The 13,557-nt window shown below is 43.7% G+C and overlaps 1 pseudogene; it reads left to right on the plus strand.

The window, feature by feature from the left end:
* Positions 1-7,234: 7,234 nt before the first annotated feature.
* On the plus strand, positions 7,235-8,824 carry LOC127101780 (E3 ubiquitin-protein ligase XBAT33-like; annotated as a pseudogene).
* Positions 8,825-13,557: the final 4,733 nt, after the last annotated feature.

The following is a 13,557-nucleotide window of genomic DNA, read 5'->3' on the forward strand; positions in this document are numbered from 1 at the left end:
TGGAGATGACTGAGGAAGATCAGTTAAAGGTTCCCATGTCTGTGGTCCCAGAACCTCTAGTGCAGGATGGAGTTTCCCCTGTTATTGATAATGGTTGTGCGGCCGTTGCCACAGAGGGGTGTGTATTGATGGGAGACACGACCCAGAAGATGAAAGAAGTAGAAACGGACATTGGAAAACTTGAAATACCCAGTCAAGCAATCGAAACCGTCCAGGTGGAGAGCGCTCTTGTTGTCGAGAAAGAGAAGAAGTTGTCCATTTCTTCCTATAAACAAGCTCTAGAGGTGGTGAAGAACCAAGAGGCCCGAGGTTGGGGTAGAATCATTGACATAGTGGTAAAGGCAGACATGTTCGGGATTGGTTATCCAGATCAAGAGTCGTCTAGACCAAACAGAGAACGTCGTCCACCGTACATCTTTGTCAGTGCAGGAATGCTGGATTCTGATCATGCTTGTTCAGTGAGTGAAGAGATCGACTGCGACCGCGAGCTCGAGCTGTGGATAAAGTCGTGCGTACCAGGCAACTGGAAGGCCTCCAAAAGCATCATTGTCGCTCATCCGGAAGTGTAGTATTTCTGTTTTAATTCTGTTTGCATGAAAGCCATACGTTTTGCCCGAAACGTACTGGTCCATTGTAAGGGCCATCTCATGTGTTTCATTTTGCAACGTTTTGCATCAGTAATAAATGGATGTTTTTGTGATTAAAAGCGGTGTTCCCTGTTTTTCATTTTTTTACAGTTTTAAAAAAAATATATATAAAAAAAATGGCAATGTTTTTCGTTTTTCTTTTGAACTTGTCTCGTTCCAACCTCAAAAGTGATTACCCTCCTGATCTCATCGATAACAATTTGGTTACACCTTTGTATGACTTCGACAATTCGATTTATCATGCCGAAGGAGAAGGCGAAGAAGATTGTGATTTGTTGGAATTAGCCGGGTCGTTGAAACCAGAGGAGAAGGTGATTCAACCGCATGAGGAGTGCTCAGAATTGTTGCTCCAAGCACTGTCGAGGTCAGAAAGCGAATATTGAGGCCGCTTCAGAGGCAAGTCAAGAACAGGATGGTATATGTGCGCCTGGTTGTATCTAGATACACCAAGGTAGGATACCAATGTTGTGGAGGCACGAGTTACCATGGAGAGAAGACTGTCCTCCAGGGAAGCGGAAACCGGTGCTGAAAGATGAGAATGTGTGTGGACTGTCGAGATGTGAGCTGAGCTAATCTGAAAGATGAATTCCCGGTACGTCACAACGAGGTATTGGATTGATTATAATGCTCAGTTTATCTTCATGGATGGCTTCTTGGCCGAGACCAGATTGAACTGTTGCCAGATGATATGACGTAAACCATGTCCATCACACAAGGGGCACCTTCTGGTTATAAGGTGATGTCGCTCAGTATCGAGAAGGCCGGTGCCAAGTATCAGAAGTCTAGGGTGACTTTGTTTCATGATATGATTCATCGTGAAAGCAAATGCCATGTTAATGACATGATGGCAAAGTCCCAAGCAGAAGAGGGGCATCCGATGGATCAAGTTGTTTGACAGGTAGAGATAACTCATACTGTTGAGTTCGAATTAGCGCACCTATGGAGTGCTGTCCAGCAAGCTGTCGAGGCATGTTGCGAACGAAAGAGGAATCAAGGTTGATCCTGCAAAAAAAAAAAAAAAAAAAAAAAAAAAAAAAATGAGTAGCAGGAACCTCTGATTCTGATACCTTCCGGGGAAGAAACGACTGTTAATCTGGTACTTGACAGCCCTTAAGGGGTCTATGAGGTGCGTATTGAATCGGTATGACTAGTCTTGTCGAAAAGAGCACGCAATTTACCTAAGCAAAAAGTTTATCGACTGTGAAACAATACACTCACTGCTCGAGAAAACTTGATGTACTTTGGCATAGGCTGCTCGCCGATTGAGACAGTGTATGCTGGTTCATACCACCTTGTGGATGTCCAAAATGGATCTGATCAAGTATGTGCTTGAGGAGCTAGCATTGAACGGACGGGTTGTGAAAGGGCAAGTGATGTCGACTGAATACGATATTCAGTATACCTCCTAGAAAGCAACCAGGAGGAGGGTATTGTATGGTTATCTCGCCCAACAGCCCACTGATGATTGTCAACCAAGGAAGTCTGAAGTCCCTGATGAGGACATCTCGAGGTACTCGAATCGAAAGATTGAGAGTGACCGATCCCGGAGGAGGGGCCTGACCCCGAATCCGAACGGGTTTTGATGTCTGATGGGGAGAGTTTAAAGAGAGTGAGCTAGTGCTTCCCCGATAACATGTGAACGCACCAATGATAGTGGCTGAGTACGAAGTTGGTATCCTGAGTGTCGTACTTTGGTACGTGCATCTACTAGGGGCAACGCCTTCCTCATGCGGTATGGGATGGAAGTGATCTTGCCTGCTGGAGGCTAGATTTCATTGTAAAGAGTCCGGATGGATGAGAAGTTAGAAAAGGGCGAGTGGATGAGAACTCGGTATAACGCGTTGGGCCTGGTTGGGAAAAGAGGCTGACAGTTACTTGTCATGGGGCAGTTGTACCCAGTAAATGAAGCGTGTTGTTGACCGAGAAGTGCGACCTCGTGGGTAGCATGGAAGAGATGTGGTGTTGAAAAGGATCCTTCCTCCTCAAGACGATCGTGGGGCAAGTGGATAAACAATTATGAATGTTCGTTCGTGGTCAAAAAAGGTCTCCTCTGACAGAGCCTTGTTGCTGACGACCACGGATGATGAGGATTTTCCACCCCCTGTGAATGTGGACGCAGTTAGAAGATACTTCGTGAAAAAAAGAGAGACCCGCTGGACAAAAAGAATAAAAGAGTCCAGGCAAAAAAGGGTATCCCGGTGGACTGAAACCCGAAAGGGCGGTCCAGGCAAAAGAGGGATTGAAACGAACAACTGCGTCTAGCATGATCGTTTGTGCTCATGATGACTTGGAGAGTCTCCAACAGAGACCAATCGGAAGCATCTTGTTCAGAAGACAGAAAGTGCGGAAAGTCTTGAGGACATATGAGGTGTAACTGAGTTGGAACCCGATAAGATCATGGTTTCACATTGCCACTAGGATAGAATTTTTTTTTTCTGTTGTGTGCAATCACCTCTTTCCAGGGTTTGCTTCCTGTGTGTTGCTCGGTTGTGAGCCATCTTTTATTCCAGTCAATAAAGCGTGTGTTCGGTCAAATAAATTTTGTTTTTGTGTCATTACCGTTTTGATTACGAAAACATCCGTTTATTTTGATAAGACTATTTGCATTTTGAAACATAGAGGTCCCTTCCGATGCATGCTTATGAGGTTGAAATCTGGAAATCTTATTCGGAAGTTTGAGTGACTTAGGCGTTGAAATATCGGAACACCTAGGGCATACCTGGGGCACGCTTTTATCTAATGATCCCTGCTGCAGAGCCTGATCAGGGGCAAGAGATAGTTGAACGGTGAAAAGACAGTGAAGGATTACGACGACAGTCCTGGAAAGTTAATCAAGAAGACTCTTCAAAGTCTAAGGACTGGAAAGTTTGTATGAATCCCAGGAATTCGATCTTCGTGGGATGAATCAGAGGAGCCTAGGCGAGTCTGGGTGTTCTCAAAAGAGGAAAGCCGACACTGTGGGTGGACGATGGATGCCGCTGTTCGGCGACTCGACAGGTGTCCCGTAAGCTGTATTTCCCCAGTGGGTGTGAGAGGGTTACCTCCCTAACAGATTTGAGATCAGTGTCTCCTCAGCGAGCCTGAAGGTTACTGCCTTCCCAGTAGGGTTTGTGTTGATGGTTTTCCCTCAGTGAGATCCCCAAGCGGATCGGGTTTGGAGAAAATCATCCCCAGTAGAGATAAGAATGGGTTGCCTCCCCTAGCAGGGTAATCTCCAAGCAGTTCGGGTTCGATGGAGTGCATCCTCAGCAAGGTTTGTCTTTCCCCAGCAGGGTAGAAGTTGACGTGATTATAAGATCCTCAGCACAGTTCCTGGAGTTCCCCGGTGTTGTCTCTGGAGGAGACGTGTGTTTATGCATTCATCATTTAGATAAGCATAGCATATTGCATCATTAGTGCATAGCATTTCCATGATTATGGGGCATTGTGTAAAACAAAAAAAAAACTCATGCATCAACATTGCAAACATACCCATTAGCCCTAGGCCGTGGTGACCAGCCGAGTTTGGGTTGTTGGAAAGAGTTTAGCATCGCGCCATTGGATCGGTTTCAGAATTGGGTTCATCAGCATGGTTGAGAAGTTGGTGTTTTCCCAACAAGTGACTCCGTATCCCCAGCAGTGTTACTCCCCGAAGTTGGCATCATTTTGCAAGCTTGGTTCAATTCCCCTAGCATATGTGGGCGTGTCTGATCTCTCCATATAGAGTCGACCCCTTAAGCAGAAAATGTCCACCATTCCTTCTGCGCTCCCCACCGAGATACATCCTCGTGGATGACGGTTGCTTCCGTTCCCTCCATAATGGGATGGGTTTTCCCTATTGAGTTCTTTCCTCATTAGGATGAGTCTTGATTCAGTTTGCCTTCTTGGATCGATCCTAAATTGGCTTCTTGTTCGCTGTCTCTTGTACTTCTCTGGGGCATAAATGAATGGTTGCTCACTAATCGGCACTCATTCATCTCATCCTCAGCGGAATTTTGGGCCTCTACCTACAAACCGGTAGTTGTAAGTCCTATCGTCGTGGTTTTCTACCTACAAGCTGGTAGTTGTAAAATCCCACTTTCACCCCCTAGCAGAGGTAACCTTTGTGGTTCATGCTGTTTGTTGGCTTCTACCTACAAATCGGTAGTTGTAAGTCCTATCTTTGTGGTTTTCTACCTATTAACTGGTAGCTGTAAAATCCCACTTTCATCCCCTTGGTGGAGTTAACCCTGTGTGCTCATCCTATCGATGACTGGTTACTTTTCCGTGGTTTTCTGCCTACTAACCGGTAGATGTAATCCCCTCTTTGTGGTATTGATAGTCTTGTTCCCTTTGGATACTTGCTTTGATCAAGCAGTATTGTCCCTATTGGGTCTTCCCCTTCTTTTTGGATACTTGCTCCGAGTAAGCAACTTTATCCTCTTTTGATTGGTCATCTTTTGCATACCTAGTCTGGTACCCCGTTGCCTTTCTTTTCGGTCGTTTATCCATTTAACAACCTGCAACCCGGTTATGGATAATCTTCCATGCGAGTGTATTATCTACGTTTTGACGGCTATAGATAATATATCTCATGCACTCTTTGGTCAATCTTTCGATTGTTATCCCCAGCATAGGTCTTTGGCATGCGTGCCGGCTCACGTATCACTGTTTTGCTATCTTCGCCGATGCTGATAGACATGAAGTTTTCCCGGTATCCAGACCGAAGTGGCATTCAGGCCAGTTTCCGATTTCCAGATCGAAGAAGTTCTCAACAGTCAGGACGAAGAACTTGTGGTGTTCAGACTAGTTTTCCCGGTATCCAGACCGAAGTGGCGTCCAGGCCAGTTCCCGGTATCCAGACCGAAGTGGCATTCAGGCCAGTTTCCGATTTCCAGATCGAAGAAGTTCTCAACAGTCAGGACGAAGAACTTGTGGTGTTCAGACTAGTTTTCCCGGTATCCAGACCGAAGTGGCGTCCAGGCCAGTTCCCGGTATCCAGACCGAAGTGGCATTCAGGCCAGTTTCCGATTTCCAGATCGAAGAAGTTCTCAATAGTCAGGACGAAGAACTTGTGGTGTTCAGACCAGTTTTCCCGGTATCCAGACCGAAGTGGCGTCCAGGCCAGTTTTCCCGGTATCCAGACCGAAGTGGCATTCCAGGCCAGTTTTCCCGGTATCCAGACCGAAGTGGCATTCCAGGCCAGTTCCCGGTATCCAGACCGAAGTGGCATTCCAGGCCAGTTTTCCCGGTATCCAGACCGAAGTGGCATTCCAGGCCAGTTCCCGGTATCCAGACCGAAGTGGCATTCCAAGCCAGTTTTCCCGGTATCCAGACCGAAATGGCGTCCAGGCCAGTTCCCGGTATCCAGACCGAAGTGGCATTCAAGCCAGTTTTCCCGGTATCTAGACCGAAGTGGCGTCCAGGCCAGTTCCCGGTATCCAGACCGAAGTGGCATTCAAGCCAGTTTCCGATTTCCAGATCGAGGTGGAGTTCAGACCAAATTTCCGGTGATCAGACCAACATTGATACTCTCATATTCCGATGCTTAGTGCGGCGTTCAGACCATGGGTATTCCTGTGTTACCATTTATTTTGGTATTCAGGTCAACTTCCTGTTTCGGTACTCAGACCGATTTTCACCATACCAGATGGATTCTTCTTTCGAGATTGTTTCTTTGACGATGCTGACAGGCATTGTTTCATAGGGATTCATGATCAAAATCCGGGTCTTCTTAGTATTTAACCATCTCCCACTACGATCATGTGAAGAACATCCTGCTTCATATTCTCTAGTTGAAGACGCTTAAATAGGGGCAGCTGTCGAACCCCGATTTTGCTCCTGAATTTTTTATGTTTGTTTGGCATGCTTGGCCTGGCCTAACCTTGCTTTGGTTTTATATGAGGATCGGTTTTGATTCAAAGTCATGGTGTTGTGATTGTGGATACCTCTATGGTCTGGGTCATCTAAACAATCAAGCTTCTTGTGTTTCGAGCCACTCGCTAGCCATGTTATTGGTTCATGGATACTATAACCTTATGGTCTTAAGTCATGGTGCTTGTTCATGTGCATTATCAGTCAAATTATTTTTCAAAAGTCAAATATTCAAGTCATGATTAAACCAATTGTGAAACCAACTTCAAACCATTTTGTTAATCCATTTCAATTTTATTTCATTACATTTGATTCCATACAAAAAATACAAAATTTGGCATTTTTGACCAACTGTTGACTTTGGTCAACAGTTGACTTTTTGGTCAACTTTGACCAAAGTCAACCATAATCCATTAAGCCCTAATTCTATCCATAATTGTCCATTGAATATCCATTTACAAAGAAGTCATAAAGGAAATACAAAGAAATGCTATTTGTTGACTTTGGTCAACAATTGACTTTTTTTGGTCAACTTTGACCAAGGCCAACTCACTTTTTTTACCACCTAAGACCTAGACTAGTCTTCCTTCATTGAACCACCATTCCAAGTTCCAACCTTTTCACCTTCATTCTCTTTCAACCGCCAGATCACCATAAAAAATAAACCCAAAGTTTTCATTTTTCTTCAAATCATAAACACCCCATTTTTTATTGTTTGAATCCACCATTGTTTTTCTTACTAGATTTCATCGCAGATGGGAAATTCTTTTGGGTGTTAGGCTTTTGGCGAGAGATTGGTATCTGCGGCGAGGGATGGTGATTTGGTTGAAGCAAAGATGCTTTTGGAATTCAATCCTAGTTTTGCCAAATACTCAACCTTTGGTGGTCTTAATTCACCTCTTCATTTTGCTGCTTCCAAGGGTCATAACGAGATTGTGGCATTGTTGCTTGAGAAGGGAGCTGATGTGAATTCAAGAGATTATTGTGGGCAGACAGCTTTGATGCAAGCTTGTAGACATGGTCATTGGGAAGTTGTTCAGACCCTTATGCTCTATCGATGCAATGTTATGAAAGCAGATTATCTCAGTGGGAGGACAGCTCTTCACTTTGCCGCTGTCAGTGGGCGTGTCAGATGCATTAGACTTGTTGTGGCTGACTTTGTTCCAAGTGCTCCTTATGAAACTCTACATGCTTGCGTGGATGCTGACGTGGGTGATGGATTAAATACGAAAAGAAAAACGAACAAAGTACGTTGTCCAAGTTTGTAAACAAGACGGTTGATGTTGGCATTACCGCACTTCACATGGCTGCGTTAAACGGGTACTTTGATTGTGTACAACTGCTACTGGATCTTAATGCAAATGTGTTAGCTGCAACATATCATTATGGAACATCAATGGATTTAATAGGGGCGGGAAGCACTCCATTGCATTATGCTGCTTGTGGTGGAAACTTAAATTGCTGCTCAGTATCCAGACAATCCTATAAGACAACAGCAGAAAGATGTAAAAGAACTGGTACAGATCCTGTCTCGAATGTACCCTTGCAGTGAATGTGAAAATCACTTTAAAGAAGTTCTTAGATCAAATCCTGTACAGTCGGGGTCACATGCTGAATTTTCTCAGTGGCTATGTCATGTGCATAATGTTGTCAATAGAAGCATCGGCAAACCAATTTCCTGCATTGAAAAGTACAAAGATGGAGTGGTCAAAGCCAATTTGTCAACAAAATTCAGCATCATTTAGCACCTCGTATGTATGATTATGTGAAAGAGTATTTGAACTAGAAGGGAGGATAAGAGAATCAACAATGAGAAAAAAGTAAGAGCAGATTATGATGATGAATACTTTACCGGTATTGAAGACTCCGATTCTCTATGTTTTAGGATAGCATACACTATGTTGCTGGATTGTGAAGATCCTCATCAAATTTGTACGTATGTATGAAATGTTATACAGTTGGTTTTACCTGATTTAAGAGACAGTGTAATGGCTGCCTTAGATATTTGCGGAGTACGTGTGGATCTTGTCACACCAGGTGAAGTGATGGCTGGTTATGGATGGAGTACTGAACAGTCGCCAGAAGTTCCTAGGAACAAAACAGCAATATTGTGGGCGAGCTATGTCCTTCCACTATTCAAGAACATAAACACTGCCACATATCAGAACTATATGAACAATAGGATATCTGCATTGTCAAGGTTAGCTCATATGCCGTCTGATGCATCAATGGAGAGACCCTTACAACGTTCCAGGCAGAACAAGTGCGGCACCTTTTGGGGACCCAACAGGATTTTTTCGCAGGGATATATCGAATTCTATTATGATACAGGCCACGCAGAATAGCTATTTGAGGTCAACATACCAGTACTTAGTCAACACCAATTTATGAGCCTGCAACAAACCTGCTTCAAGCTCAAGCCAGATATGCATAATCTTTGCAGTGAATACTTGTCATTTGCTCAAGTGCTGCAAGAGGACATCAACACTAGTCACACACCATGACCTGCAAGATAAACAACAGCGAATGCCAGCACAGTCTATATTCTAACCATAACCTTCCATGTTCCATTTTGATCCTTGAATAACCAATGGTATATATTGCTTTAATATCCAGCCTTGTTGTTATAAAAGCCATGACCAAATTCACCAAGCTGCCACCAAGTAATTGAGCAATGAACTAAGCTGCAGTACAATTCCTCCCAGTATGCAACCATTCAAAATTTCTAGAACAGCAGAATCAAATTCTTTAAGCCAATCAAAGGGTTTACGACCTCCTCCAAGAGCGCCAGCAGCCAAACCAGGTAGAAGTATAGGGCCTGTTCAATGTAACAATGGGAGAAGCACAAAAGATAATTATGATGCAAGAATCTTCTACCAGAATACTGTTCCGCAATCAATCTCTCCACATCCTTTCCAAAGGGTTGTACAGGCACAACAAATTTACAAGGATAATTCACAAGGCAACATCAACTCTCACCACAGAAGCGTAGCGTGCCACCCAGACCAGCTATCGATCTTAATACCAATCCATACCACCAGCAGGCCAAGAATGATCTTTTAAACAATCCTGTCACCGTTATTGACACTAAATTGTTGCAAGCACAATCTCAATTTGGTGCAGCTGGTGCTGCAGCAGTAGCTGTTGCTGCTCACAGGCATTCTGCAGGCTGATTGGGTGAAAGCGGAGGCGACATGTAATATTGAGGTTGTCATTTGTAACAGAATGAACGTCTGGGCCAGGGAATTATCCATTCATCAATATACCTCTTTGGCGAACTCCAAGTGGGCAGATGTCACCATGAGTAACATTCCAGTTGAAGAATTTATATGGATCTTCAGCTCTTTCTGTATTGAAGTGTGGAATGCTCTCCAACTCACGTAGCCCAAATGTTCCGCAAGCAAACAACATGATACTCCTTCTCACACTGGTCACAAATTGTTACTATTTGGTCATCAAACTTATCAACACCGAAATCATTTTCCCTGCATCAACCATCAACTGCAGCAGCAACAACCAACAATCCGCATCGACAAGTCCAAACAAGACCAGTACACAATTGAACCCAAACGTCCATAACAGACCATTGAACCTCAACCGAAACTGCTCTTGAGTTTTCACAAAAAAGTCACTGCAGTAAAAAAAACACAAATTAATTACCAAGCAGTTAATTCAAGAATTATTCCCAAATTGGAATAGAAACAAAACAGAGAGGAATGCTCAGGTTACCTGTTCCAAGTCCAAACATCAAAGAGGCCAATCCAATTTCTGAACACCGGAGGGACTTCACAGAGTTACTCCTTTTGAACAGCAGGGACCCTTTTGAAACCCTAAAATGCATGGAAGATAAATAGAGAGAAGGAGGAATCAGTAGAGAGGATGGAGCGGCGAAAAAAAACTTCAAAAAAGAAACCCTAGAGATTTGAAAAGGAGACTCATACCAAGTTTCTGTTACGAAGCCACTGGGATTCATTGTGAATTTCTGAACAAGCTTTGAGCTCCATCAAAATCGTTTCCTCACAAACACCACAAACGCCACGATAACCAAGGGAGCCGTGACTGCGAAGAACAAAAGAAGGTTCGAGAAGCACTTATCCTATTGACTTGCTCCCAAAACTTCCCAATCCGGTACATTTCTCGCTCTTTCTTCATCTCATTTTCGGTTTCGTAAATGTGTGTATATCTTCCTTTTTCTTTCATAACTGTGAATCACTGTTCTTTTTGAGGTTGAGTATCGGTTAGGGTGAGGAAAATTGTTTTTCTTTCTTTGATAGAGAGGTTTTATATGAATGTATCAAAGTGAGGAGAGAAGGTTTGAGGTGGAGGGGAACATCTCATTTGTTCCTTTTCGTTCTGTTAAGTTAAGGCTACCGTGGATAACACCTTTTCCACTGTGCGAGGCCACCTTTGGGGTGTTCCTCCCTAGGTTTTTAAGTCTCTTTTCTCGGTCACTGCATATGACTGTTGGGATGGAAGATTCCTGTCCCCCACGTGTTTTCCTGTGGAAGGTGAAGGGTTAAACTGGATCGAGCCTGTGGATCCGGATAACCCGGTTTGGATCCGTCCCCCCTTTTGGGCTTTATGGGGCGACCGCACGTTCACTTCTTTTTAGCTTATTACATCCTGTTGGACCTTAGAAACATTCAGGGCCCATTTAATATTTTGGTTATGTATTTGAGTCGTTGTTACAGTAACAACTAGCGATCCATGGCCAAGTGGAGGAAGGTTTGTCTTGCCTTCCTCGAGGTAGTGGGTTCGATACCCATATATAACATTTCCTTTCTCTAGCATTCATTTTTTCCATGTTTATGTTGTATTATAATTTTATTGCACTCATAGTTTCATTTGTTAATAATGCAAACTTTGTTTTCTTTTAACTTCATCATTCATTCAAAACCATTTTAAAATTACAAAAAATCATATTTTTCTCGATTTAACATCGAGCCCATTTTTACACCCTTGTAAGTCGATTGCTTTTTAAGCATCGCCATCGACCTCACATAGCTTACTCTTGGGCATTCTTACAATGAGCCGGTTCCCTTGCACTTACACTCATACATTGTTTATTGTTTCATTATTTCATTCTTTGATTATTTGATTTGATTATATACTTGTTTATATCTTACTTGTTTGATTAACTGTTGCCTACTTGTATGATGTATGAGGCATGTATTGTTTGATTGCCATGACAACCCCCATTCATAACAAATGTATCCCTCTCCCATGAAATGTATAATATTCTTTCATTCTTTATTCATCTGTTAATACAAGAAATAAAATGAACACCCGATCACCATTTCAAAACAAGACCAAAACCTCGATCCAACGTCGAGTGATCATTTTTCAAAACCTAACAGAACCAGCACGTATTCATCCTCCCTTTTGTAAGTCGATTGCTTTATGCATCGCCATCAACCTTGTAAGTCGATTGCTTCATGCATCGCCATCTACCCTTATCCCTAACACTTCTCCTTGCTCCATTCGTCGATTCTTGTTCCGATTAAGTAGCACCCATTAGATAGAACCCTTTGCATGATAACATAGGTAGGATTCCCATATCCTTTTGTATGATAACATAGGTAAGATTCCCATTTTCTTTGCATGCTAACATTAGGTAGATATTCCCATTTGTAAATCCTAAACACTTAAGTACATATTGCATGACAACTCTAGGGCAGAGCTTCCCCACTTCTAGACCTTTCCGAGCGTCTTCGATCTTGTGGCATGTAGTCCGTTCTATTGCAAAGAGGTAACTGCCTAAGACTCGATTCAGCGAGCTGCGACACCTACTGCCAGGACGTGAACACATTGCCCACTCTCCTTTGACACAACTGGTGTCCTCCTTTTCTAAGTCCATGTTCAGATGGCAACCCCTATGTAGGGGAACTACGTCGCCCAGATTCTCATACCAGATGAGGTACGTAGGCAGGAGACCGTGCGAGGTCTCTCCGGGCGCCCTTTTTCTTTTTTCTAACCTTTTTGTTTCTTTTGACGTCTCAGCGTCTCTTTTAGTTTGTGTTCATCCTTTCCCCTATAAAGGGGAACTACATCGCCCTGATCCTTGTTCCAGACGAGGTATGTAGGCAGGTGGTCGTGCGAGACCACTCCGGGCACCTTTCTTTTTTCTTTTTGTGTGTGCTTGACAGTTATAGGCTCGAGTTCCCGATTCCCTATTAACTTGTTTGGTTGTTGTGTGCTTGGAAGCTGATGTAAGTCCATCAAGTGGCATTCGGGTTCCAGTGTGTTTTTGTTGGGTTCGGATGCTGATGTAAGTCCAGTGATTGGCAGTCGGGCTCCACGTTTGCCCCTTTGTGTTTGTTTGGTTCGGATGCTGATGTAAGTCCAGTGATTGGCAGTCGGGCTCCACGTTTGCCCCTTTGTGTGTGTTTGGTTCGGATGCTGATGTAAGTCCAGTGATTGGCAGTCGGGCTCCACGTTTGCCCCTTTTGTGTGTGTTTGGTTCGGATGCTGATGTAAGTCCAGTGATTGGCAGTCAGGCTCCACGTTTGCCTTTGCCTGTGTTTGTTTGTGTGCGTGTTAGCCGAACTACGGCAACTCTGATTCTCATGTTCAGATGAGATACGTAGGCACAAGATGCGATGTCTTGCCGAGTTTGACTAACGACTAACAACTAATCCTTGTTTTCTTTCGCCCTCGTTGCGATCCTTCCTCTCGCCCTCGTTGCGATCGAGACTTTCCCTTTCTCTTGCCCTAGTTGCAATCGAGACCCTTTGTTTCCGTAGTTAGTTTGAACTACATTATGCTCTGATTCTCATTCCCGATGAGATATGTAGGCATAAGACGCGACATCTTAGCGAGCACACTCCTCTTTAACCCATAGGTAGCCGAGCTACGAAGACTCTGATTCTCATATTCAGATGAGATACGTATGCAGTGGATGCGACATCCATGCGAGTCATTTTCTTTGACCTTTTCTTTTAGTAAATAATACATAAGATAAACACACACCCTTTAGACAAGAAACAACAAGAGTGGATCCCATAGAGTACTACGGATGCGTAGGGGTGCTAATACCTTCCCTTCGCATAATCGACTCCCGAACCCAAGATTTGGTTGC

This window comes from Lathyrus oleraceus, chromosome 1, assembly GCF_024323335.1.
Source record: "Lathyrus oleraceus cultivar Zhongwan6 chromosome 1, CAAS_Psat_ZW6_1.0, whole genome shotgun sequence".
Lineage (NCBI taxonomy): Eukaryota > Viridiplantae > Streptophyta > Magnoliopsida > Fabales > Fabaceae > Lathyrus > Lathyrus oleraceus.